Source organism: Acinonyx jubatus, chromosome D3, assembly GCF_027475565.1.
Source record: "Acinonyx jubatus isolate Ajub_Pintada_27869175 chromosome D3, VMU_Ajub_asm_v1.0, whole genome shotgun sequence".
NCBI lineage: Eukaryota > Metazoa > Chordata > Mammalia > Carnivora > Felidae > Acinonyx > Acinonyx jubatus.
The window spans coordinates 36,959,201-36,973,190 of NC_069392.1; the positions used below are offsets into that span (position 1 = coordinate 36,959,201).

The 13,990-nt window shown below is 35.7% G+C and overlaps 1 protein-coding gene across 11 annotated transcripts in view; it reads left to right on the forward strand.

Annotated features, from left to right (window-relative positions):
* Positions 1-13,990, forward strand: part of L3MBTL4 (L3MBTL histone methyl-lysine binding protein 4) — a 442,148-nt gene that overhangs the window by 336,181 nt on the left and 91,977 nt on the right. The gene's annotated exons all lie outside the window — the stretch shown is intronic.

Sequence of the window (13,990 nt, forward strand, 5' to 3'; positions counted from 1 at the left end):
TTCTTCTGTATGTTTGTATCTCCCAGAACACCGTAGGAAATCTGTTCCTCTTCCAGAGGAAAAGAAAATTAGTGAGTTTTCTGCTGACTTGGCCCAAAGTGGAACAGATTAGCACAATTTGGTAGCACTGCGCTCATCTCCACTACAGTTACCCATTAGGCTTTTCTTAAGAGAAAAAAAAAGCTGTACTTGGCAGCCATTGAACAAAAGAGTTATGACATCTGTGAGCAAAGCTAACCTATTCACTTCAGGCAGGGACCACACTCAGCTGTGGTTGGAATAATGACTCTTGATTTCATCTCAGCCGAAGAGGGAGGAAGAATCTTTTCCTCAGAAAATGAGGGCAGTTGAGTTACTTTGGTTTCTTTGTGCATCCACACATTTCTCCCTAACCAGAGAATTTCTGTGTAATATAATCAGGTCTGAGCATTTAGAAACTGCTCCATACAAATGTTCTAATCCACTTTACCATGCCTCCATTCTGTAAACAACATGTGTTTTGGAACCGTATAAAGAGCTCTAAAAAAGTGTCAGTGTTTTAATTCATATTTTGACACTTTTGAAAATATCTCCACAGAGTAATTATGTATATGTTCCTGTTAAAACAGATACACAGGCAATTTTGTAATTCACATAGTAAAAGTAGTAATGAGGATCATCCTTATAAAAATAGAAAATATCACTAGCAAAATGCATTTGCATAATGTGAAGGATGAAATCTCTTCTAACTTGTTCAGTATGTACTTATTCTTTTCTGCATCACTTTTAAAAGGTTTAGTCGACCTTAAAAATAAAACAGCCAGTTATTTTACCAGCAAAATGAGTTTATTTGGGAAAAGCAAAGAATTGCAATTGGGGACAAGCGATCTGTGGCAAAACCGCAAGCAAATCTGGAGAAAAAAAGGAAAGGAACGTTACTTTATAAAGAAAAAGGAGGAAGTTGCTCTGAATGAAAGTCATTGGAGGGAGGAAAGGGAGAGTTCAGGGTGTGGCCGTGACATTAAATGATCATTTAATATTTTCCTTTTAATTTTCTTCAGCCTGTAAGTCTCAGCATAAATTCCAAGTTCTTTTGGGTTATTTTGTTGTTGTTCTGAGTATGGATATGAATAAACCCCTTAATGCATCAGGAGTATTTTTTTTAAAAGGAAAGTGAGTTAAAATTTGTTCTCCATTTCTCCTGTGAGGGGAAATAGTATACTTTTGATATTTAAAGATTGTGTGTACATGTGTACATCCAACTTGTGTTTTTCATATCTTGGGCAGGTTTTTAATTTTTACTTGGAAACATCTTTGTTTTCTAAATCATTTTATTCACAATAGATATTCTTGGCAGATAAAATAAAAAATCTCACCATAATTTTCGAGGATACTGCTTAGAGATACAACATTCTTTCCTTTACCATGATAATGCGTAAAAGTAAAATTGGATGATAGAACATTTTAATTAGTTATATAAATTTGTTGAGGAAAACATGATCTAAAAGCATGTCTGATAGTAAAATTGACAGAAGTTAGAGTTTGTCTTACTACTCTACAGGTGTACAGGTAAGCTTATTGGGTGTTACACCTAAGACGTGTCAAATGGTAGTTCTCTTTTCTGCCTTTTGTTAAGTAAAATAATGCATGAAAATACCGTTGCCGTATCTGCTGCACCACACCCCTTCTCTGGAATTGAGTTGGGCCTCTGTGTGGTGGTCTTTTAGGTTTTTACCTTTGCTAGTGAATGTTCCACAGAGAACCGCACAAAATGGGCTCCTTTGAACACAAATTGAGTGAAGCTACTCAAAGCACATTTCCGTTAAGTATAAAGGACCTGCTCACCTAAGTGATCTGCCCTTGTGCCAGGTGAGAGAGCCCCAGAACCAGAGCTGTTGAAACTCAGCTGCTGGGTGCCATAGACGCATGTCATTGTCGGGGCCACCACGCTGCACTACTCCAGGGGACATCTTTGTTGTTGTGGAATGTTCACTATAAAGGTTTTATTTTAACTATTTACTATTTTTGGTCTCAAATGTGTAAGTAATGCTTACTTAAAAAAAAATCCAAAAATTTCGTAAAGCAAAAAATACAAGAGATAGGCATGAAGAAAGCTAATCGTTAATAAATCCCTCACATATTTATTTTGGATATAATAATTCACCTTCTCACTTTGTTACCAATACAGAATCATCTTCGGTGAACAATGACTGACTTCCCCCCCCCCCCCCCAGTTGCTAACGTATCATGGCTACCTTTCTAAATCAGTGCACGTATACCTGCTAAGTTCTTCTTTTTGTTTATTTTTTAAGTAATAATTTTAGACAAGTACAAGAAATTACACTCATTCAATCACCATTTGGGTCAAGAAATCTGAATGGAAGCCCATCTCTTGATGTCCAATTACCACCTCCTGCCAGGGTCCTGACTCACTCTTCTGATTTCTATCACTGTTGCTGCTTTGGCCCTGTTTTGATCACTGTATAGTTGAAATCACAGAGTATGCATTCTTTTTTGTCTGTCTGACTCTTTTGGCTAACATTCTGTTTGTGAGATCCATTCAAATCATGTTTGCCTGTTTGCTTCTTCTCCATACTGGATATTATTCAGTTTTATGAAGATGCCACAATTCATCTGTCCATGTTCATGTTGGTTGCTTTCAGTTTTGCCCTCTCAGCAATGGTGCTTCTCGGAACATTCTCGTATGTGATCTGGTGGATATGTGCATGCGTTTCTGTAGCGTACATAAAAAAGAGTGAAATTTCAGGTAATTGAATGGGTTTGCGTTTAGGAGCCAGTGTCGAATAGTTTTGCAAAGGGTTGTACCAGCGCATTCTCCCAGCACAGTTTAGAAATTGCAGGTTCTCCACGTCCTTGCCAGCAGTTAGTACTTCTCTGTCTCTAATTTTAGCCATTTATTTGGGTGTGCAGTAGTGTTTAACTATGCTTTTCATTTCCCTGAGGCCTGATGAACTTGAACACTTTCTCATGTTTATTGGCTATTTGAATATCCTCTTTTTGAAATATCTTTCCCATTTGTCTTTTAGATTGCCTTTTTCTTATTAATATATAGGAATTCTTTAGGTCTGCAAATAAGTCCATCCTTGGATAGATATATTGCAAATGTCTTCTCCAGTCTGTGATTTGCCATTTTGCTCTCCTAATGGCACCTTGTGATAAATAGAAGTCCCGAAATGTAATAGAGTCCATTAATCCTTTCCATTTTGGTTAGCACTTCTAGTGTCCTGTTCAAAGAATTTTGCCTATTACGTATTCATAACGATATTCTGCTGTTTTTTTTTTAATTCTAGATTCTTTATTGTTTTACCTTTCAGATTACAAATCTGTATTTACATCTAAAAATGTACCTGGAGCTGATTTTTTTTATACATGGCATCACATGGGAGCCAGTATTCACTTTCTACATGAATATTCGGTTGACCCAGCACCATTTAGTAAAAAGACCTTCCTTTGCCGTATTGCCCTTCATAAATCAGGTGACCATGTATGTATGGGTCTGTTTCTGAACTGTGTTCCATTGGCTTGTCTATTCTCATGCCAATACCATACTAGTTTAATTATTATAACTTTTTAAATCTATATAATAGATCTTGATAGCTAAAAATGCCACTTCTACAATTTTATTCTTTTTCTTTGAGATTTCCTGGCTATTCTTGTTCTTCCACATATCTGAAGAGCTTGTCTTTGTACACACACACACACACACACACACACACACACACACACAAGCCAAACAACATATTCTGATTTTGACTAGAGTTGCAGTGAATCTGTAGATAATTTCTGGTGAATTGGCATTGTATAATTCATGAGTATGGTATATCCTTCCATTTAATTAGGCATTTTTTGATAGTTTTCAATAATGTTAGACAGTTTCTCAGAGCCAGGACCTCCAGTATAATGTGGAGTAGATACATGATAGCAAGGCATCTTTGTTTCATTCCCAGCCTCAAGAGGAAAGCATTCAGAAGTATACTATAAAGTACAATGTTTGCTGTAGTTTTGTGCCCTTTAATAAGTTGAGAAAATTGCCTCCTTTTTTTAGTTTGTGCTTTTATTTTTATGAATAGGTATTGAATTTTATCAAATGTTTTTCTGCATCTATTTGGATGATCACATGATTTTTCTCTTTATTCTTCTTAATATGGTGAGTTATAATGATTCCTCAGGAAATTTCTTATTGAAGTTAATCATATACTTGGAAAAGTATTAAACTACATAAGTATTACTCAATGAATTTCAATCAATGAATATTTATGTACCAGCACTCAGATCAAAACATAGAACCAATATTTCTTTGCCAATACAGGTAGACCTCATTTTGCAGAATAAGCAATGAATTTCAGTTATCATGGTTTAAGTGAATAACTCCAATCCCCTAAAAACACAATTCAGATTTCAGTTACCACAGTGCGTTAACTGTGGGTCATTGCACATGGTGCTAGCCCTGTAGTCCACAGATCACTACCTAACTAACAGATCTACATAATGATCAGTGACTGATAATGTCTCTTCTTTCAAAGGCTTTCGATGTTTATTCTGAGCACATCTGTTAGTTCACACACTGAGAGCAAAGCATGTAGTTAGTTGTGTTGCTTCCTTGCTCCCAGTGATAAACACACGTGATATGTTATAAAAGTAGATACTCCAAAGAGTACTGGCCAACACATAAGAAAGTACAGTAAAAAAACAAAGTGATAACATTGGAAGTGAAATTCTAATCGAATGTAAACAGATTTATAGAAAAAATCGCCAACCATGGAGATGCTGGCACTGCTCCCATTTTGAGAGACTCTAGCTGCACTGCCAGAAGAAGTCAATGAAAACAAACTCTCTGACATAAATGAGAAGATGGCAGGGACAAACTAGGTGAATATGTCCCACAGGAAGTGACACTGGCACACACACACAAAAAATCCCTTGCAGATGTGAAAGACAAAACGTTGGAAGCTGATTCAAACTTGGAAATAGTATGACAGTTTACCAAAGCAGAGAAAAGATGCTTGCTCTGTATCATAGATATAAGACAAGAGGAAAGCCAACATTGTTCAACTCTTGATAAATTTTTACAAAGAAATAAAACATTTGAGCTCAATGTTTTTAATGTTTTAAATCACAATGTACTAAAAAATATTACCAGTACTATTTTTTAAATTTCCCTATACAATTATAATTGACAATAAAAGATTTTTAATACTTTGATCAAAACTTGTGAAGGTCACGGAGAAATCAGTCTTCCATTGATTATTAAGCTTGCCTTATATTTAGCTCACTTTCAGCTTACACAGTCATTTTTATAGTTCAACTACCATGCCAAGTGAGAATGTCTTATATTTTATAAAGGACTTTTTCAAATATGTTCATAAAAGAAGTTGTAATGACCTCATTATGTTTGGTATTAAGAGTATGATGACCTCATAAAATGAATTGGCAAGTATGTTCTCTTCTTCCATTCCCACAAAGACTTTATATAAAAGTAGTGACATTTCTTTCTTAACGGACTGAGCCACCCAGGCCCCCCATGACATTTCTTTCTTAACTGGTTAGATAACTTCACCAGAAAAGCTGTCTGAGCCTGGACTTTTTTAATGGCAATAATTTTAATTATAGATTCAATTTCCTTAGTAGATTGAGTACTTTAGATTTTATAAATTTCTTACTTGGGACTATGTCAGTTTTTTTTTCTACTGTGCTTTGTTTTCTCTTTTATTAATGTCTGCTATTATACTTTAGCCTTCCCGCTTCCACGTTTCTTGTGGTTTATTATTATTGTTTCTCTGACTTCCTTAGATGATTGCCTAGATCATTTATTATTAATGTATGTGCTTAGAGCTGTTAGTATTAATCTAAGTATCACTTTCCTGCATTAAACAATTTTTGATTTGTTAAATTTCATAGTCATTTAATTCAAACTATTTTCTTATTTACACTTTGGATTATTTTGCCTATGAGTTGATGTATAATGCTTCATTTTCAGATAGATGGAGATTTTATCTTTTATTGATTTATTTCTAGCTTTTTTCTACCGTGGTCAGAGAACATATTCTGAAAAATGAGTTTGTTAATCATGTTATTAAATATTTATTTTTACTGAAGAGTTAACTACTTGTTAACAAGAGTTTGCTGCTTGTTCTGTTGGTTCCTGAGAGAAATGTTAAATCCCTCTCCTATGATTATGGAATTAATGGTTTCTCCTTTTACTATATATATATATATATATATATATATATATATATATATATATATGTATATATAGACTATACTATTAGGTTCATGTAAACTTAGAATTATTATATATTCTTAATAAATTTCCCCTTTCATCATTTGAAATATATCTGTATTTCTCCTAGTACTTCATTCCCTAAAGTCTACTCTGTCTGTTAATAATGTTAGCACATCAGTTTTTTCTGGTTAGTGTTTGGATAGTTAGTGTTAGTCTTTCCATCCTTTTATATCTTCATCTCAGTGTTTATATATCAGTATGTCTCTGGTAAGTGGCATGTGATATTTACTTTGATATCTATATGATTGTAATAGTCTTTTAATTGAAATATTTAGTATATTTGTATGTAATGTTATTACCATAGCTATCATCTCAATAATTATTTTCTATTTTTCTTAATAGTTTTTTATTTTTTTATTTCTTGCTATATTTTTTATTAACCAAGAATTTATTATACCATTTTCTCTATATTGGCTTTTTGGTTGTGCATTTTTAATGTTCTTTTAGTAGATATCATAGCAAGTATAATATCAGTCTTTTTACAGGATCATTTCCCCTCTATGTGAAAGACTCCTTATTCTATTTCTTTTAGAGTCTCCTAGCTATGTGTTTTCTTTGTCCATAAATGCCTTTTTTTTTGCCTTAATTTTTGAAGAATAGTTTTACTGGTTATAGAATTCTGGATTGGCAGTTAATTTTTTTTTCAGGTTTTAAAGATGTTGACCCATTGTCTTCTGACCTCCATGGTTTTCCTCAAGAAGTCATTTGAGGTTTTATTGTGTCTCCTTTCAAGAGAGTATGTGTTTGGAGTGTATCTTATCTTTGACTGCTTGTAGGGTTTTTTGTTGTTGTTGTCTTTGACTTTCAGAAGTTTTATTATGATGCCCAGATGTAATTCTCTCTGTCTTTGGGGGATTCATAGTGCTTCTTTAGTCTGTGAGTATATGGCTTTCATTACTTTGAGTTTTTTCTTGAGCATTATCTCTTCAAATATTGCTTATGCTCCATTCTCTCCTTTCTCTTCTTCTGAGACTCCATCTACAAATATATTATACCATTACTTGTCTATATGTCTTATAATCTGTTTTCTATATCTTCCTTCCTTTTTGAACTATATGCTTCAGTTTGAACTTTTTCTACTAGCCTTTCTTCAAGATCACTAATTCTCTCTGTTTCTTCAGTAGTCTCCAAACAGCTCTCCATCCAATGAATTTTTAGTTAATTCTTTGCATTTTTCAGTTCTGGAATTTTTACATTATAATTTTTACATGGATTATAATTCTTGAATAAAATTCTGTTTTGCCATCTAATTTCTTAAACACCTTAGTCACAATTATTAATTCTGTGCCTTCTCATACCAATCTGAATCATCTGTGGGCCTGCTTTTCTTATTGTCCTTCCTAGGAGAGTTGATCTACTATAGCTACTCCATCATAACTGGGAGTGGGATTCCTGCCATATTCTTACTTAATAGCCACAAAATCTCACTGGGTGATTCTACCATCATTTATTTAATTAAATGCTCATTCATGCACATTTTTATTCTTTTCAGCTTTTACGTTTAAAATAAAGACACGGTAAATACTCATACAGTTATATGTGGGCATTTTCAGGAATGTTTTTATAGGATTAATATCTGAAAGTGAAATTGTTTGATCAAAAATGTGCAATTATAAATTATAAGTGTTCCTGTCAGCCTACCTTTAAAGTGTCTGTAGCCATCTACTCTCCTAATAACATATAAGAGTAATTACTTCATTCTTCCCTTGCAAGTAATGACTGTTGCTTGTTCCTGTCCTTTGTGCATTTTATTCTTGCTTATGCCATTATTGCAGATCTGAAGCTAGCTTAATGTATTATGGATACCAATTATTCATTGTCTGTTATAGACCTTACTAATAATTTTTGTATATACTCCCATCTTGTGCTCCCACCTTGTATACTTTTTCGTTTTTTAACTAAAAATGAATTTTCATGCAGTCTGATTTATCATTTTTTTTCTATCATGGTTTCTAGTCTTCATCTCATTCTTATTCCAAATTAAGGTCATACAACTATGTATGAAAAGAAAAAGCTGTGGCCTTGTTTTTTTTAACATGCAAATCTGTATGCTATATGGAACTTATTTTTATGTAAGGATTAATGTAATATACCAGCTTGTTGTTTTTCTGAATTATTTCAATACCATTTAAAAAATAACCCATCTTATTTTCATACTAATTTGAATACAGTCTTCATATAGGAAGTTCTGTCATATATTTGAAGCTTAAAACCTCTGACAGGGCCTTGGGTGGCTCAGTCCGTTAAGCTTCTGACTCTTGATTTCACCTCAGGTCATGATCTCATGGTTTGTGAGATTGAACCCCATGTTGGGACTTGGGATTCTCTCTTCCTCTCTCTCTGCCCCTCCCCCACTTATTCACACACAGTGTCTCTCAAAGTAAATAAATAAACTTTAAAAAATACATAAAAATAAAAGCTCTACCATCACTGATACTATGTGTGTGTCCAAGACTCCCTTCATACCTAGAGCTGAAGGCCACCACATTCCAGAGAAATCTGAACCTACTGGAAGAAAGCCAGTGTTGAAATATCATTAGAAGTCAAAGTCTGGAGAAAATGAGGAGGACAAGAGCAAGGAGACAAAGATCATCACCCTAACAGGAAGAAGGAAAACCACAACTAGAGAACCAGGAATGAAAACAGAGATTTAAGCAGTGTACCAGAAAGCCACACCCTGTGGACCTTCCCCATGGGTTTAAAAGATTCAGATCTTAGACATCTTTTTAGTTCACCTAGCTCTCTATGGAAGGTGACTCAGAGTTAACAAAACTCACTAGTTTTATACACCCATTAAAAGCCTCTGCACAGCCTCTGTGGGTCAGTTTCCCAGGAATTTTTAATTCATGGAATTACAATGCAAGTCTGTCTGAAGGGCTCGGTTTTGCAATACATCACAAAAGTAGTTGTTCCTGTATGTACCTACAGATCTTTAACCACCACTGAATGAGTAAGTTGTTTCTACTTACACAGGTGCATGCTACGTGGAGTATCGGTGAGAGAAGGAGCCTGATAGCAAATTGATATATATGTAGGCTCTGGATTTTTGGTTGGGGAGGTTGGTTCTTTGAAGCTCATGTTCAAAATTAGCGTTCTGTCTGTCCAAGCTTCCGTCTTAGTCTGTGTGGCATGATCCTCCAGACCAGCAATAACCCAAGTTGCAGTTCCACAGACAGTGGCTGCTCAGAGTTTGGAAGTGCCCTGTGATCCCCAACAATGATTTGCATGCTTACTGCATAATTTCTTCATTAGGTTAGAGACTATCATTAACATACTCTTTAAATTTGGTGAAAATATATTTTGTCATTTTCAGCCTAGGTAAAGGATACATAGCAAATCAACTGGGTGGCTCAGTTAGTTAAGCATCCAACTCTTGATCTTGGCTTAGCTCTTGATCTCACGGTCTTGATCTCAGGGTCACGAGTTCGAGCCCTGCATTTACGTCCATGCTGGGAGTGAAACCTACTTAAAAAAAAGAGACAGAAACATAGACAATTATCAGTGGTTACACTTTGTGTATTCTGTGAGCTGAATTTTACCCTGAATTTTAAGGGCCTTCTTGGGGTTCATGCCCTGTGGGTTTGCTCACACAGGGATCTGAGGAAAGAAGAGACTACCACAACCTTCTTGATGACATTATTTGCCCATGGGAATCATCACAGGCAAAAAGCAAATTGATGGCTTCAGTTCTGATGTGGAAGTCATCACTCTAGTCCTCACAACAAGAAAGAAGCTGAACAAACTGAAAATCAACAGTTCTTTCAGATCTGTCAGAGAGTGGAGGTCCTGCCCTCCAGGGGAACTGTTTTGCCACTGGTTTATGTGTCCTGTGGGAAAAGCAATTAGACAGCTCCAATCCCCTCTAGCTATGTGTCATACATACTGGAAGGGAAATCAAAAAGGCTAAGACACTCTTCTTAAGGCCACAGGGACTCAAACCCACTAACAAAACAAAACAAAACAAAAAATCAAAAACAAAAAACAGGTTTAATCATAAGACTCTAGAACATTTTCCCCACCAACACATTGACCACCACATCAACAGGGCTCCAATATAATAACAGTAGATTTATAACCGACAACTCTGAGACACAGACTCTGCTGAAGGAGTTTCTAGGGAAATCCAAAGACAAAGAGAAAGAAAGAGGACAACTAGAAGAAGTTGAAGCCTCTAACATCTACAGGGAAGCATGAATAGCCTAACTGCTAGCTGTTTTAACATAAAATCCCACACCAAAGACCTTTCACCTAAGTTCCTATTACCTGATACATCATGTCTGGCTTTCAGCAAAAACTGCAAAGCATGCTGAGAGGCAAAACAAACAAGCAAACCCACTACAGACTGAAGAGATAAAGCAAGCATCAGAACCAGTCTCAGATATGGCAGGCATTTTGGAATTGTCAGACTGGGGACTTAACCATGATACAGCTATGTAATTATGTAAGTGTGATGAGAACTCTAATGGGAAAAAAGAGGACGTGCGAGAATAGATGGGTATTATAAGCAGAGAGATGGAAACTCTAAAAAGGAATCAACAGGAAATGCCAGAAATCAAAAATACTATAAGAAAAATGAAGAATGCCTTTGACAGGCTCATCTTTAGCTCGGATATGCCCAATGAAAGGGTCAGTGAACTTGAAGCTGTCAGTAGAACTTGCCAGACTGAAAAACAAAGTGAAAAAGAAATGAAAAAAGATGCTACAGAATATCCAAAACTGTGGAACAATTACAAAGAGTGAAAAATGCATGTAATGGGAAGATCTGAAGAAAGATAAAAAGGAGCAGAAGAAATATTTGAAATAAGAATGGCTGAGAATTTTCCAAAATCAATGACAGACACCAAAACCCCAGATCCAGGAAGCACACACACACACACACAAAACCCACTAAGGATGAATATGAAAAATTCTACACCTAGCTATATCATATTTTAGTTACAAAAAAATCAAAGACGAGAAAATCTTGAAAGAAGACAGATTAAAAAAAAAAACCTGTAGAAGAGCAATGAGAAAAGTTACATTGGACTTTCTTTAGATTGGACTAGCCATCTAAGCAAAAAGAGAGTGGACTGAAATATTTAAAAACATTTAAACTTTTTTTAAAGAAAATAAAACCCACAATGAACAATTTTGTGCGCAGTGAAGTTATCCTTCAAAAGTGAAGGAGGAATAAATACTTTCTCAGATGAGAAAAACTGAGGGGATTTGTCACAGTAGACCTGCCTTGAAAGAAATGTTAAAAGAAGTTCTTCAGAGAAAAAGAAAATGATAAGGGTCAGAAAGTCAGACCTACATTAAGAAAGAGCATTAAAGAAGGAACAAATGGAGGTAAGATTAAAATCTATTTTTCATATTCTCAGTTGATCTAATAAATCAGTTGGTTCAAGTGCTTTTCAAAATAATCATAACAGCAATGTATTGGATGATTCCAACTTATGGATAAATGAAATGAATAAAATTTTAAAGAAAGTTTAATATGCCAAGGAAGGAGAGAAAATCAAATGATATAAAATGCTCGATTAAAATCAGAGAAGGGAGGAAGAGAGGGAGAAGACAAAAGAGAAAAAATGTCACAAGGGCAACAAATTCGAAATGGATCATAGATCTAAACATAAGACACAGAACTATAAAACTTCTAGAAGATTATGTAAGACAAAATAGATGACATTGTGTTTGACAGTGGGTTCTTAAATACGACACCAAAGGCACAATCCATAAAAGAGAAACTTGATAAGCTGGATTCCATTAAAACTAAAAACTTCTGTGAAAGACACTATCAAGCAAATGAAAAGACAAGCCACAGACTGGGGAGAAAATATTTGGAAAACATATATCTTATAAAAGACTTGTGTCCAAAACATACAAACAACTGTTGAAAACTAGCCATAAGAAGACAACCCACTTTTTAAGAGGACAAAGATATCAACAGACACATCAGCAGGCCTAGATGGCAAATAAACACATGAAAAGATGCTCAACATCCTATGTCATCAGGGAACTGCAAATTACAACCATACAATACCCCCCCACGCCTATTAGAACGGCTGAAATTCCCCCAAACCGGTGAGGACGTGGTGCAACAGGAACTGTCATTCTTCGCTGGCAAGAACGCAAAACAGTATGGCTGCTTTGGAAGAGTCTGGCACCTACTTTCTAAAACGAAACACAGAATTCCCATGTAATCCAGCATTCCTATTCCTAGGTATTTACTCAAATAAGTTTGAAACTCACGTCCAAATAAGTGGTTCAGTTGTTTTAAGTGTTTGACTCTTGATTTTGTCTCAGGTCATGATTCCATGGTTTGTGAGATTGAGCCCCTCGTTGGGTTCTGTACTGATTCCGCTTGGGATTCTCTCCTCCCCCACCCCTCCCCTGCTCACATGCATGCTGTCTCTCTCTCTCTCTCTCTCTCTCTCTCTCTCTCTCAACATAAATAAATAAACTTAAAAAAACCTACACACAAATTTTTATAGAAGATTTAGTCCTAATCACTAAAATCTAAAAGCAACGAAGATGTCCTTCAGTAAGTGAAAGGATAAACAAACTGTGGTACATCCATACAGTGGAATATTATTCAGCATTAAAAAGAAATGAGTTCCAAAAATGCATATTGCTAAGTGAAAGAAGCCAATCTGAAAAGACTACATACTCTATGATTTCGGCTATACAATAGTCTATAAGAGACAAAGCTGTAGAAACAGCAAAAAAACCGGCAGTTTTGGGGAGTTTGGGGTGGGGAAAGGCAAAAAGAGATGAATAGGGAGAACTTGGAATTTTCAGGGAGGTGAAACTATTCTGTATGAAACTATCCACCATGATAGATGCATGGCATTACGGATTTGTCAGAACCCATAGAACTGTATAACACAGACTGGATCCTAATGTAAACTATAGACTTCAGTTCCTAATAATAATGTTTCAATATTGGTTTATCACTGGCAGGATAAGTACCACACTAATGCACGATATTACAAATAGGAAACTGGGGAGTTGGGGAAGAGAGGGGGACTTCAGGAACCCTCCATACTATCTGCTCAACTTTTCTATAAACCCAAAACTGCTCTAAAAAACAAAGCACTAATTTTTTTAATGTGATTGTAAGTACTTAGTATATTTGTAATGACCCAGCAGTACTTTGTGTGATGTGGGCAGACAGAGGGATGGAGCAAGGTGGATTTACTGGGGAGAGGTAGGGATTTTTTGCAGTTGGCTGAAAGGTGATTCTAAGGGCAGGAGCTTGGTACCCACAATTAAGGGAAAGGAGGACATTCTGAGAATTAAGTGAAAGGAAACTGAAGGTATAATAAACATATGTAATGAGTATTCTCAATTTCAGTCTAGAAAAATGTTTACAGCCATCACAAACATCTGTAGTGCTGTACATTATGTGCCTGTTCTTATGGAGTGTGGATACTGCATCTGTTTTTTCTTTTTTTTTTCTTTAAGTTTATTTGGCGAGCAGGGGAGGGGGGGAGAGAGAGAGAATCCCAAGCAGGCTCCACGCTATCAGTGCAGAGCTCCACACAGGGCGAGAACTCACAAACCGTGAGATCATGACCCGAGCGGAGATCAAGGGTCTGACGCTCGACTGACTGAACCACCCAGGTGCCCTGATACTGCATCTGTTCTTGATAATACTCTCATGCAGGCAGTCTGCTACTTTTGATGTCAGTTAAAATATTAATAATAAGAGCTTTCAAGGTAGAA